Consider the following 14,894-nt stretch of genomic DNA (forward strand, 5'->3'; position numbering starts at 1 on the left):
ATCCAAAAATAAGTTCTTTGAAATAAATAAGGAAATATATGAGCTTGACCCCTAGCAAAACTAATCAAAGTAATAAGAAAGAAAATACAGATTGACAATTTCAGGAATAAAAAGGCAACATCACTAGAGACTTTTAATCATAAAAAGATAAAATATTTTGAACAAACGTGTAACAATAAATTTGGTATTTTTGATAAAAGTGAGAAACACAAAGTATTATCTCTGACATAAGAATAAATAGATTATTTTCAGTAGCCCCCTAGGTCTGAATCTTTCACAGAAAGGAACCTTTTCCAAAGAGGAAACTCTAGGACCAGTTGGTTTCACTGGTGAATTCTTTCAAATCTTTCAGGAAGAACAAAAACATTTTTTTACACAAACTGCTTCAGAATATAGAGAAAAATTTCCAATTCATTTTCTGAGATTAGCTTAATATTGCTCAAAAAAAAATATAATGACTCCAAATAGTACTAACACAATGCAAGAAAGGAAAATTATAGACCACTATCTCTCAGGAACATAAATGCAAAAATCTTAAAATATATTTTTTAAAGAATCCAATTTTTAGCAAAGATAATTGAACATGACCAAGTGGATGGAGCTTGTTTCGCTCCACTAGTAATGCTAAGTTACTCTGAAATATTAAAATTAATCACTGTAACAGTGTAACAGTAAGAGATAGAAAGAAAACTGAGAATTAACAGCCAGAGAAGAGAGTGTGATATCATAGAACTCAAGGATAGAGAGTATTTTAAGAAAGAGAGCATGATCTTTATTATATTCTCTCCTACTCTGCCACAAATCACAAACCATCACAAGCCTCTCTGTGCAATATTACAGAAAGTATTTCTTTTGGCCATTTATTGGTGAGTCATTTGGGGTTCGGCTAATTTAGGCTGCGCTCAACTGAGCAGCTATAAACTGAAGGTCAGATCTGCATCAGTCTCACATATCTCTCATTCTCCCTGAGAATATTTTCCTCACCTTCACCATAGAGATGCAAAAGCACAAACAAATATGTGATGGTTCCTAATGCCCTAGTCTTGGACTGGCACATTATCACTTCTGCCCATTTTCTATTAGCCAAAGGAAATCACATGACCAGGCCCAGAGTCTAAAGGTGAGGTGCATTTCCACTGGAAGGTCCTGCAAGGTCAAATAGCACCCAGCAGTTTTGAAGATACAGGGTGGTTGGTGATGGTTGTACAACAATGTGAATGTACTTAATGTCACTGAACCATATACCTCAAAATGGTCAAAACGTTCAATTTTATGTTATGTGTCTTATATTGCACACACAGAAATCAATTTTGACAATATTGGGAAATTTCCCCCTTTGCAACTTTTTAAACTTATGACAAAACATGTTTTTAGATGTCAACTTCAGTGTGTGTGCATGTAGCTAGTTTTTCAAAACTCCTTTGGGCGAGAGAGTACCTAAGCACAAAAGGGAAATCAGTGGATTAGATTATGGAGAACCTTGAGCCCAAGTCCTGAGAGTTCCTAGCTGTATCCAAATTCCATTTGTATCCAGCAGGGAAATTGGAAAGCAAGCCATCTATTCCAATGTCTCCCAAGTCATCATGCACCTTTTGATATCACAGTCCATCTACGTCATCCTCACACCTCTTTGCATTACCGTGAGACCTCTAGGGTCATCAGAGTAACCCTCTGAGTTCTCTCACACCATCTTAAGTACCCCTTACATCATCATGTTGCTTTTTGCTTCAACACAGCAACTCTGAACAGAAGTTCTACCTCTTTCTAGACTCCTCTGAGAATCTGATAAGAAGCTTCAGGCTCTCTTCCCCAGAAAACCATATAGCATTTGGCATTAAATTCTGAGTGACAACACAGGCTGCAATCAAGAACGGGCACATTAACACAGCTGAAATAAGTCCCAAGGATGATCCAGGAGGTAGAAAGGGACAAAAGAAGTTTGAGCAACCACCCCTGCCCCATATGCACAATTTCAGCACAGCCATCCAAGCCCATAGGCCAACCTTATGCCAGGACAGAGTATTGACTTTGGTAGAACTAGATATTTTTCCCTTTCCAGGCCCCTCCTCCATATAAAAATTATATTTCATGATTGCATTGTTATAAAGATGATTATATTACTATTATCTAGTAAAAATTTTCTTCAACCTAAAAAATAAAATACCAAAAGACATAGATATTAGAAGAGGCAAGAAATTGGGCCAATAACTCAACTTACCAAAAGGCCCCAATATCTGAGCTCCCATGTCAGAGTCTTCTAATGTAAGCCACATATAAAGCCTTTTAATTATACTGCCCAATCTAAAAACCCCCAAAATGCCTCTAATATTTACAGATAAATTTTGAGAAAGTTAGTATGTAGCAGTCACCATAAAATGTGCTACACTAATCTAGCACTGTGGACATAGTTAATTGGATCAGTGATGGATCCCATCCCAAAAAGAGTATAGATGAAGTCTAGAGGTTCTAAGAGTCTGAGTGACAGAGAGCTCTAACTGAAGTACTTTATATTGGTTAATGACTATTGAAACTTTATTATCTTTTGACAGTTTGAATTCAAGATGGGAAGAGGGTCTGGGTCATGATCACTATGGACCATTAGACTTCTTACTAGGTCTTCTGACCTACTCTCAGAAAAAAGTAATTATTACTGCAATCTGAGCAGCAGTGAATGATATTTCAATTCTCCATGTGGCCTGTGTTGTTACTGAGAATTTTTCTCGTCCTTAGGTACATCTCTTAACCTACCTCCTTGTTTTCAGTATCATATTTCTCCAATCTACCTTCCAAGTAGATTAATTTATTTTTTAAAGATTTTATTTATTTACTTATTAATGAGAGACACAGAGAGAGGCAGAGACACAGGCAGAGGGAGAAGCAGACTCCCTGCAGGAAGCCCGATGTGGGACTGGATCCTGGGACTGCGGGATCACACCCTGAGCCAAAGGCAGACTCCCAACCGCTGAGCCACCCAGGCGTCCCAGATTAATTTATTTTAAATCAAACATTTCATCACTCATAGAACAAAATGTCTGCTCTTAGGAAGTTCAGAATTTTTAAAAACACAAGCAATCTCTGATTATGATGAACCCTAAGAAATTGCCTGAAATATGTACAGAATATATATGGGATTCTATGAAATATCTGCGCTTTCTAAACTTGAAAATCAAGACGAGATCTGCCAAGCTCAAGAATCTATCACTGACTCCAGTATCAAATGGATACTTAGGCAGTGACAATCTGAAAGTTGATCAAATCTTCCTGTTCTATTTGTGGAAGTAGAGCAAACTCTATGGTAGACTACTCTCCAAACCTAAAAGTTATTACACCTGGAAGTGAGAGAGATTTAGGAAAGCATTCCATTTTTCCCAAATCAGTCAAATGCAATTTTTTTAAAGAATCATTTTTTTATTGATAAAATAAAGCCCCTCTTCACTGATCCACATGCCCACTATTCTGCTGATTCACAAGGAGTGGGAAAAACATTGTCCCAAAGCCTGTCCTTACAGCGAACTTATCTTAAAAGTCAGAAAACAAAGGAAAAGAAGACAAAGGAGAACAGTCTGATGAATTGGGGAAATATAAAAATATTTTGAAAGATCACTTATCATTATTATTCTTGAAGTGTTTTCTCTTATGGAGTTAAAAGTTAATTTCCCCATTGAATAAGATCACATACTCAAGTAATACATCATTTTAAAAGGTCATGAGATAGTTTTACTTCAGTCTGAGCCCACAATGTATTCATCTTTAACATACGTTTAAAAATAAACGTTAAGGATTTAAATTTAAAATGTATCATAGAAGATAAATTCGTACCAGGACAATCAAAAGCAAAATATTATAGTACGGGTAGAGCATTAAAGGAAAGTGAAATTGTTCTGTGGTTATAAAGTTACCCTACCTATCAAAAAGTCAACCCTTTTCCAGTATAATTAAATGATGTCCCTTTCAAAAGTATCTGCTATACTAAGCTGGCATAGAAATCATTACATAGCATTCAATGTATATGTGCAAAACTTTAGTGAAAGATGTATTAGCCCTTATAAGGTTGACAATCTCTTCAAGTTCCATAGGACTTTATGAATAATTCATTGGCTTTGTATTCACACATTTTTTCATTATTCATATAACCTTATTTATTTATTTAACCTATTACTTTGATCATGATAATAAGCCTATTTAGAAAAAAAATCCTTATGACAATTTGAGATGGGTCAATGGATTCACGCTTTTAGTGGTATCAATTCAATTTCCAAGACATGTTCCAATCTTTGCCATGAAAAAGACAGCAGCCCTGTCTGCCATATTGCAACTCAAAGCAGTTATCAAAGACAAGTTATGCACTTGTCTCAACTCTGTTCTATTTGCAAGTGGTGCAAAATGGAATGATTTTCGAATTCAAGTATCCTTCAAGTCATTTCCAAGTTTTTCTCCAAAAGTAATCCAAACCTGCTTGGTTAGTCTAAACTTCTTATCAGGGCATTCCAGACTCTTCATAATCAGACATAAGACTTTCTTTCCAGGCACAATTCATATCACTCCCAATTTTGAATCTTTTATTTCAACCCTATAAAATTTCTTCTTGCCACTACAGAAAATGTGAAAATGCCATGTTTTGAACTTTTTCCTTCTTACTGAGATTGCCTATCAATTCAACTATTGTTGAAAATTAGCTCTCTTGTTTGATGTTAAAATATTCCATCCTCTGAAGGGCCTATCTAGCATAATTCACCACTTAGGGTTTCCACTGTGAGACCATTAACTGTAGCCCATACATGTATGGCTACCATGTATGGTTATGCAGTTTGTGCACTGCATAAAAGTACACAGGGGAGAAAATGACAATATAAATCCAACTAGTAGTCCACTTGCCCAGCTGGTGTTCTATCATAGGAATGCATCTTCCAGGAGGAAAAAAAAAAGTGGGGTGGAGGATACTTTTTTTTTTTTATATTAACCTAAAGATGCCATCAGTTTTCTGAACCATCTAGTGATAGGACTATCTTTGCCTAGAGGGACAACTTGTTCTAATTTATGCATCTTAGGAGAAATGGATTTCCTTCTTCTAATTCACAGAAAATTGCTATACAGGCTAGCTGCAAACTTTACTGGTTATAACACCTCTTATTTAGCTGCATATACATTTTTCTCAGATAAATTATGACCTGAGAAGAAATTAGGTACTTACTGATCTTTGAATGAGTAGTTGCCCAGTAACTACCCTAGAGTCTGGCACATAGAAGACACTCAATACATGCTAGATAGGCAATGAATTTTCCCTCTGGGAACAAAACTGGGGAGAAAATTATGTCAAACTTAAGATCCAGAAATGAAGCCCTGCCACCGGCATTCTCAGCATATATACTTGGTTGTAATTTGAAATTACTCACCTTTTTTTTTTAAAAGCATCATATCAATTCATAGTAATGGTTAGGATGCCTTTGAGTTCAGAAAATATCTACTCCAAAACAAAACTGATTTGTTTTAATTCTGTCTACATAATTCATTGGGATAAAATGTCCTTATTAGTTTCTTCACAGGGAGGACAAATGCTTCATTAATTTTAAACATATCAATCTGAGAATGCTATACACATCACATAGAATAATGACTGACATTATAAGGAACACAATATACTGCATACCAAAATAAAGCTACCCATTATTCACTCAGAACAAATACACAACTTTATTTGTACTTTATAAGTTTCATGAGGAGAAATCCAAGTAGATACTTAAACCATAGGGAAGCTAGAGGGATATTATGTGATGAAGAGACTACCATGTTATCATTAGCAAGAATATCCTGCATAATGCATATTATATATGTAAAGTTCTCCTTTGTGAAACTACTCTTTTACATTTAGAAATCATTTAACTAAGACAAAGCTGCTTTTTTTTTTTTTTTTTTTTAGTCCAACTCCGAGTTTGAGTCAAGGGCATCAACTATAATAGAAACAAAAAATGTTATTTCAGTTTCATATGCTGCTTTTACCCAAATATTTTTAAAGACTCATTAATGTATTAAATAAACAAAACTACTATTTTTGTTTATTAAATACATTTAAATGTTTGATAACTTTTTGAATGCAGAGAGGCCCCATGGGAAAGTCTTCAGGGATGCTAATAAAATTCTATTTCTTAACCTTTCTGGACCATTACAAACTTCTCTTAATGGTGTACTTTCTATGCAAGTGCCAAAGTTATATTTTACAAATCTATTCCTTTTCTCAAAATCTTGCTATGGATTACCCTTTTCAATCAGAATAAAATCTGTAGTTCTTACCATTGTCTATAAGGCCTTAAACACCTCGACCCTTCGACCTTCATTTTATTCACCAGTCATGCAAGACGTATGAAGCAGGCTTCTGCTGCAGGGCCATTCTGCACACTGTGTCTACAGTGTTCCAGCTATCCTAGGACTACCCCTCCACTTCATTCAGATGTCTGTGTAAATGTCTGCTTTTCAGAGATGTCTGCCCATCACTGCTGTTTTCTTACCCTTTATTTTTCTTTATGCCACTTATCACCATCTGTGTATAATTTGTGTATCATACCATTCTTTCCACCAAAATATAAGCCCTAAGAGCAGAGACTTTGTTCAATGGAGTATCACCATCATTTATAACAATGACTACCATATGAAGTTCAACAAAATTTATTAAGTAAATGAAGTAATATTACAGTTAGTCATGTATATCTAGCCTACCTAAAATTGCACAGAGGAATTTAGCATCATTGAAGATACAACAGTATGGTTAAAGAGACAGATAACTCAATTGACAAAAATCAGAATATTTTGGCCCTTTAAATCATGTGTGAACCCAACTGAATCCTTTAGCCATAGCAATACATGTACTATAATTTAAGGATTCTTTTCCTCTTTAGTACTTTACTAAATTAGTATATTCCTAATACTTTGTAGATGTAAATGTATATAGAATGTTTTAGTGTACTTCAAACTAGACATTTTTGTAATTTTTTTAAGTTTTTGTCCTTGTTCTTAATTTCTGATATATGTCAGATAATGAAATAACTGTGTAACATAACTGCTAGGAGAATACTTTCTCCAGAGAAAACAAGTCATTTATCTAAGAATGTTTATTGTTCAGAATTGGGACAGTATGACACTTTTGAAGCTCTGCTCTTGTCCTTTGTTGTGTGCCATTGAATAGAAAGGCAAAGGTAAAATTTAATTTGTACACTTGAAATGGATTATACATTACTTGTAATTTTATAACTATTTTCCCACCATTGGCTCTTGTGATTATTTCAATGTTAAGAGAATTTTAATCATGACTGCAATTAATTACCTATTCATTTCAGTACTAAGGATCTTGAGCACCAAGGGAAATGTTTAGTATATTAGTAATCACAACTCATGAGGAATTTCCATGTATAAGCAAATCTGTACTGAATATAAGCAAATCCTTGGGTGACTCAGCCGTTTGGCACCTGCCTTTGGCCCAGGGTGTGATCCTGGAGTCCCAGGATCGAGTCCCACATTGGGCTTCCAGCGTGGAGCCTGCTTCTCCCTCTGCTTGTGTCTCTGCCTCTCTTTCTATGTCTTTCATGAATAAGTAAATAAAATCTTAAAAAAAAAAATCGGTGGGTTGTAAGCTTTACTTACAAGGAAAAAAATTAAAGAAACTAATGATGCTCAGGTATACCTCACTTACCTACTTTTCCAAACAAAACCTACAGAAGTCACCATGTGTATTACATCTGGTTCAATTCAGGTATAAAATATGTTGTTCCTCCAAAATTATTGTAGAGTTTTTTTTTTTAATTTGGAGAAGGAAATGTCTTTATTTTTTGGTTTACATGTATTTATTCATTAAGAAAAAATATTAGGCATATATTATGTGCTGATACTGTATTGGGTACAAGAACATAGAGTATATTAAGACAAAATTGCTACCTTTTAAGGGACACAAAGCTGAATAAAAATCAGCCCCAACGCTAAAGAGTTTCCAGTCCAGTGAGGAAAACAGGCATGTAAGGATAAGGATCACAAATATAAGTGAAAATAGTGGCATGCACAATATATTACAGGACCTTCAAGAGCATGGGAGCTTTAGGAAAGACTTTTGGGGGATGCTTGAGATGTCTTGCAAAATGGGTAAGAGTTATACAAATGAATGAGTGGTGGGGAATGTGATGTGAGAGTACATTTCACAGAGTACCACAGTGAGTCACCGTGGTAAAGAACAATGAAGCTAGAGAGGAGACAGGGCTCACATCAGGGAAGTCTCCATAAGCTTGTAAGGCCTCAGACATTCAGTAGGTGATTGGCATGATCAACATGCACGTTGATAATGGATGTAAAGAGGCACAAGACTAACAGAGGGACTGGTTGGGAGATGTAACTGTCCAAGAGAGAGAAGAGGAGGGCCTGACCAGGCTGCAGTTGCAAAGATTAAGAAAGGGATATATATTATATGAAAATATTTCAGAATGTTAATCAGGAAGACTTTTTGGTTTATTGGAATGAAAAGATAGGTGAGAAAGAAAGGAATAGATAACTCATGTTATTGAAATATTGGGGGAACAAGAGAAATATAATGGCAATGCAGCTACAAAATTGTCAGTAATTGAAGTGAACTGTTCAAAATATTTGTCACTTGCTCCCTCTGGGTGAATTATCTCTTACTAGTTGTTAACACTGAATTTTGTCCTGTGACTTGCTTTGGCCAGTGAAATGGAAACAGAAGTGATACGGTCTATTTCCAAGCAGAGATTTTAAGAGCAATTGCAAGGTTCTTTTATGTTCTACTTTTCCTCAAACATGGAGTCCTCTCAGATCATGGCTATTCCTTTAATTTGAGTCTAGGGTAAGACAAGTATGGAGCACAGCCTTGGAACAGAGCCACTGTTGACCTGGAATGCACATGGTAGGATAAGACAGAAATAAACTTTTGTTGTCATAAGCCACTGTCATTTCTCAGATATTTCTGTAACATATCTGAGCCTCATTAATTCAAAGCTATCCTAATATTAGTCTAAGAACAAGTAATTGTCTAAACAACTCATTGAGGAGTAAATGGAGTGAGCTTGATAGAAGTTTAGAGCACATGAGCGCTGATATCAGGAACAGAATTGTAAATTATCATGAGGCAGGTACAGAGGATAATGACTAAGGTTTAACTCAAGTAACTGCGGGAAACCTGTTTGTTCCAAAGTCAAAAAGTGAGCTTAGGATCCAAAAAGAAAGGGTCCTTACTTTCTAGGATAGCACTGAAGTTTAAAAAGTAGTAGCAGAGTTGTCTAGATGAAGGCAAGGGCGTATCTTCCAGAAAATGCTGATCTTTCCTAAAAGAAGTACCTACAACTTGAACGTAAGCAGAATACAGCACTCAGTATGGATATCAATTAATGGTAAAATTATACTTCTCCAATTTCATTTCATGTGACATCTGTAATCAACAGAACATACACAGTTTATTTCCTGACTTGCCCTTGCAATACAACAAAAGGTAGTCTGGGAATTTTTTAAACTGCTATATGGCCTATGCTGCTTGTAGTAAATGGAACAGAAGGTTGCCACTAGAGAATGAATGGATAGATGTAAAATCCAAAAATATAGTCTTTCTGGGAGAGTTCTCATTTCTTTCTGCTACATCCTTCTGTGTAATAGCAGTAAACAGTTATCCAACATAGACTATAGACATATTCTGATATTTGAGAATTCAGATAATGAATGTTACTTATACCTTGCTTAGGAGGCTACCTGAAGATGGTGCTTCAAAAAGAAACAGAAACTGGGATGAAAAATTAAGAAGGTATGGCCAAGAGAATTAGGTCAAAAGAAGAACATGGAGTGAAATGGGATCCGATAAGGTAGTGCACTCTATTCCTCTCTAGCTAGTGGGCTCTGGCTGAATGAGTATACTTTGAATCAGCCCCCATCACATGGTAGCACAAAATATTAATTTGTTGAGGAAAGATCCCTTGTGAATTGCTGCAACATCTGCATTATTTTCTTCGTCACTAGCCATATATGTGTTAATAGGCATGACAAGAAACATGAGTTGTAGCTCAACAGACTCCATAAAGTATTCTTTTGTGTGTGTGGTGTTTGCATAATGGCATCACATTGTAAAATAACTACACTTGCTTTTTCTCCCTCAACAATATGTTCTTGAGATTTATGCACAGTCATAGATCGAGTTCATTACTTTCAACCACTGAATAGTATCCAACCATGAGCTGTTTTGAGAGTCTTTCTTTTAGGATGTGAGTTTTCCATTTATCGTGAATATAAATATATTTCAAATTATTTTTACAATTAGGGCTTTCCAATTATTATATTTTTCTTACTTCTTTTTTCTCTCTTCTTGAATTTTCGTATTTATTCTCTAATTGTTCAAAAATATGCTGGTAATTTCTATTCTTTCAAGTTAGCTCTTAAATGTATAACATACCGCTCTTCACATAGTTCATAAAGAATACTTAAAATGAATCATGTCTCTGCCTCCTACCCAAATAAAATAAGGACCTTAACACAATTTAACTATTTGTTCCCTGAACCCCTTGAATGCAAGTTCCATCTCATCATTAACTAGTTTCCTATTCTGATCCCATTTGCTCACATATTACTGCCTTTACTCTCACAGTAAGTATCTAGGCGTGATGTTATTTTATTAATTTATTTGTATACTCTTGCTCTATACATTTTACCACCACTTCTTTTTTCCAGGCTCATTGCCTTTACTCTGTAGTAAATCTATTAGCAATTTTTCAGTGATGGTCTGTAAGAAATAAACTCTTTTAATCTTTGCATATCTTTATTTTACTGTCAGTCCTGCGTGATGGTTTAATTGGGAATTAAATTCTAGGTTGGCAGTCATTTTCCCTCAGCTCTTTGTTTTCATGCATGTATTTTTGTGGATATAACTTCTGTCAACTTAATCTCCCATCCTTTATAAGTAATTGTAATATTCTCTTGTTTCTTTTAAGATTTTCTCATTATCATTGATGTTATACACTTAATTATTTTTTTTCTCAGTGTGCACCTTTCTTATTTATCCTGCTCAGCTCTCAGTGAACATCTCAATCTGAAGGGCTACATACTTCTTTGTTTCTGGAAAAAATAAATTATTTCTGTAACTATTGCCTCATCTTTAATCTAAAAAATACCTTTTAAAATGCCTGTTAAATATATATTGAAGTTTATCAGTCTGTCTTCTGCTTTTTAGCTTCTGCTTTATATTTTACATTTCTTTATGTTATTTCTACGTAGTTTGCTTTATATTTTAAAATACAACATTTTAGGACAGCCCGGGTGGCTTAGCAATTTAGTGCCGCCTTTGGCCTAGGGTGTGATCCTGGAGACCCAGGATCGAGTCCCATGTCAGGCTCCCTGCATGGAGCCTGCTTCTCCCTCTGCCTGTGTCTCTGCCTCTCTCTCTCTCTCTCTTTCTCTCTCTGTCTCTCATGAATAAATAAGTAAATCTTAAAAAAATAAAATAAAATACATTTCTCCTCTACTGAGAAGAGTTTACCATTCATCTCTTCTACAGATCTTCTCCCCCTCACCAAAGAGTGTATTTTTCATTTCCAAGACTTACATAATTCACTCTTTCACATCCATCTGTCCTTATTTTGTAAATTCTTGTTATTGTCACAGGAACAGTTTATCTCTTTAAGAACCCTATATATATTTATTTTAATGTCTTTTTCATATAGTTTGACTATTTCTATTTATGCAAGCTTTAATTATCATGTTTAGTTTCTCTATAGATCTTCATATAATGGTTAGTATTTTGGTATGCTTTTGTTTTTGTCAAAATGCTAACATGTGGGGCTTTACCATACAAGTCTTTCTGGATTCATATTTGCCTGGATTCATCTCTCCAAATTTAAAATGTATTTGATGGTAATTCTGTGCAAGCATTGGCCAAGTTCCCAATTCTGGATGGTTGCCTCTCTTTCCTCCCCAAATCCCAGAATGTACTGTAAACCTCCAGCTCTATTCTTATTTCTAACCAAGCTTTGAGGTACTTTCAATTCTTGAATCAAATTTTTACTTCCTGTGAGCCAAATACCTACTTTGTATTTGAAACTATGGATTACCTCTCTTTTTCTATCCTATGAAGATGCTTGTCTTATTTTTAAGCACATCTGTGTATTTTCAACTGATGTAAATTGTGTATGTATGAATGTGCATATGTAGAGTTTTCTATGATTCAGAACAGAGAGAGGGAAGGTTAAGTTTCTGTTCACTCTGTTATGCTAAGCAACATTTATATATATTGATTTTAAACATTAGATTTAATTTATCAACCGCATCTCAACACTTGGCACTCCCTACCAAACCTATTATTCTGTATTTTTCCCCCATAACACTTATCACCATTGGACATATGAGTGCTTTGAAATACTGGATTTATCTTTATTACTCTGTGCATATTTTATTTTGAAAAAATAAAGCAACATTGTTAGATATAAGTGAAATGAAGAGGGAGAAATAGCAGCAGAAGAAAATAAAATGGAAAAATTAGTTTGGAGTATGATTTTATATTTTTTCTGACTTTTTAAAATTATTCCATTTAAGAACCTGAAAATTTGTATTTGCAACGTGCAAGGTTATATAGCCTAATTAAGATGAAGAAAACATTATTCAAGCAATCATAGAAGTAAGTATTATTTGCTTTTACAAGAAGGAAAGAAAATTCATGGAAGTCAGAATGATTAAAAACTTATAAAGCAATGAGAACACCATGATAGTTTGTACTTCCGTCAGCCAATGACAAAACAATATTGATTTTTTCCTAACATAATGCAAGGAACAATTTCTTGCTCTGAACTAAACAGATTAATTTTAACAGAAATCAAGGATCACTTGTAATGCATATTTTTATGGAGGTACTGTCCTCTATTTTCCTTATGTCTCATGATGGCTATGAAGGTGCAAAAAGATAAGCAGAGAGAGGCTTTGGAAATACAGAGAGATAATATGCTTGTAAAGCCTGCTCCTCTGATTTCTATAAATCACCTTAGAGAAGGAAGTGTTGTGGTAGCTACAGACCCTAGAAGATCAATACTACAGTCTATTGATATGTCATGATCAATCTGCTGGAAAGGTCTGTTCTTGAATATTCTGACTGTATTCTTTCTTCATTGATCTAAATATTGAGGTGGTAGGCATTCACTATAATTGTCTCTAAAATTTATTTCATTATTGAAAGTTTTAGTGGAATCATGAATATTTAATGATACTATCAGAAATAAAAAAGACTTTAAAATATACCTCAAAATTGCCAATGAAAATGCTTAGGTGGCAAACAACTCAGTTTCCAAGGTGAAAAGTTTTATTGAATAAATGCAGAGACAGCTGTTTTCAGAAAATCACATTTTCCCCAGTCCCGAGTGAGACATGTTCTTACACATCACAACATTAATAGTCACATTGTGTTACTTGATTTAGTGCAACATAATGCAGTGTGACTAATGCAACCCGATGGTACAGATTCATGTAAGAGAAAAATCCATCACCTAGGAAATGTGAAACAAAGATGTACTTTTCTGAAAACAAAGGTTAATAAATCAAAGTTTTCTGAAGAAAGAAAAGTCATGCAAAAGAGAGTTTTATTCCAAAACACATTTCAATCCACCATTGCAGTGATCCCTGGGTACATTACGGAAGGGAATAGGAATCAAACATGAAAAGCCCTTAAGCTGTTTGAACTCAGCAGTACTTAGTGCTTCCACAATATTTTTCTCTGTAGTACTGATCTTCTGAAGCAATAGCCTTTTTGTCAATTTTCTCATGCATTGCCCAGGTGACTAGTACACAGGCCCAGTGGACAACCTAGTGTCCTTTATCCTTCACTGTCTCTAAAACTATACTTGAGTTACTGAAGAGATAATGGAAAATACTTCGTAAAGTCCACTTTTCATATACTATCAAGGAGACAGAAAAAAGTGAGGGAAAAATAGTTACTAAAGGTCTGTGGTTGGTTTTTGGTTGTGTTTTATCCATTTGTATTCTTTTCTTGTCAGTCACATCTTTACCTAATAATAAATATACTAGACAGGGGCACCTGGGTGGCTCAGAGGTTGGGCACCTGCATTTGGCTTGGGTCGTGATCCCGGGGTCCTGGGATAGTCTCACAACAGGCTCCTGTGAGGAGCCTGCTTCTCTCTTTGCCTGTGTCTCTGCCTCTGTGTGTGTGTGTCTCTCATGAATAAATAAATAAAATCTTGAACAGACAGATGGATAGATAGATAGATGATAGATAAACTGGACAGATAATAGGAGTTGAAGGTTGGATCTCTTAGTCAATATTTTGAAATAGGAAAAAAATTATTTTATGTCTCAAAAAGTTTTATTAAGAAATTTAAGGGGGAAAAGTCTTATAAGGATATTTGGACTATTCTACGAACATCAAAGCCATTATATTCAGATACGAAATCATTTTAATATTAGTCTGTCCTCCATTTTGACCTCACAACACTGCAGGTTAATTTAGAGGATATTTTAAAGTCTAACTGCCAAATAATTGTTTGAAGCTCTTTTTACTTCTTTTTTTATTTAAGCTCTACACCTAATGTGGAGCTTGAACTCATAACTCAAGAGTTGCATGCTCTACCAACTAAGCCAGCCAAGTGTCCTGTCTTTTTACTTTCTTCATTAGACTGGATGCTCCTTGACCCTTCTTCTCACAATTATTGAGCAACTACCTTTTTTCTGGTTACTTTATATACATTATGCTATCTCACATGGCAATATTAAAAAAGTATGGGCTATTATTACCACTTGCCAGATGAAAAAGTTATGGCAAAGATAGGTTAAGTGAGTTGGCCTCTTAACATAGCTAGTAAATGGTACAACTGTTACTTTAATACAAGTTTGTCTTCAAACATACATTTTTGTATCATGTATGGAAC

The sequence above is a fragment of the Canis lupus genome, chromosome 15, assembly GCF_003254725.2.
Source record: "Canis lupus dingo isolate Sandy chromosome 15, ASM325472v2, whole genome shotgun sequence".
In the NCBI taxonomy this organism is placed as follows: Eukaryota; Metazoa; Chordata; class Mammalia; order Carnivora; family Canidae; genus Canis; species Canis lupus.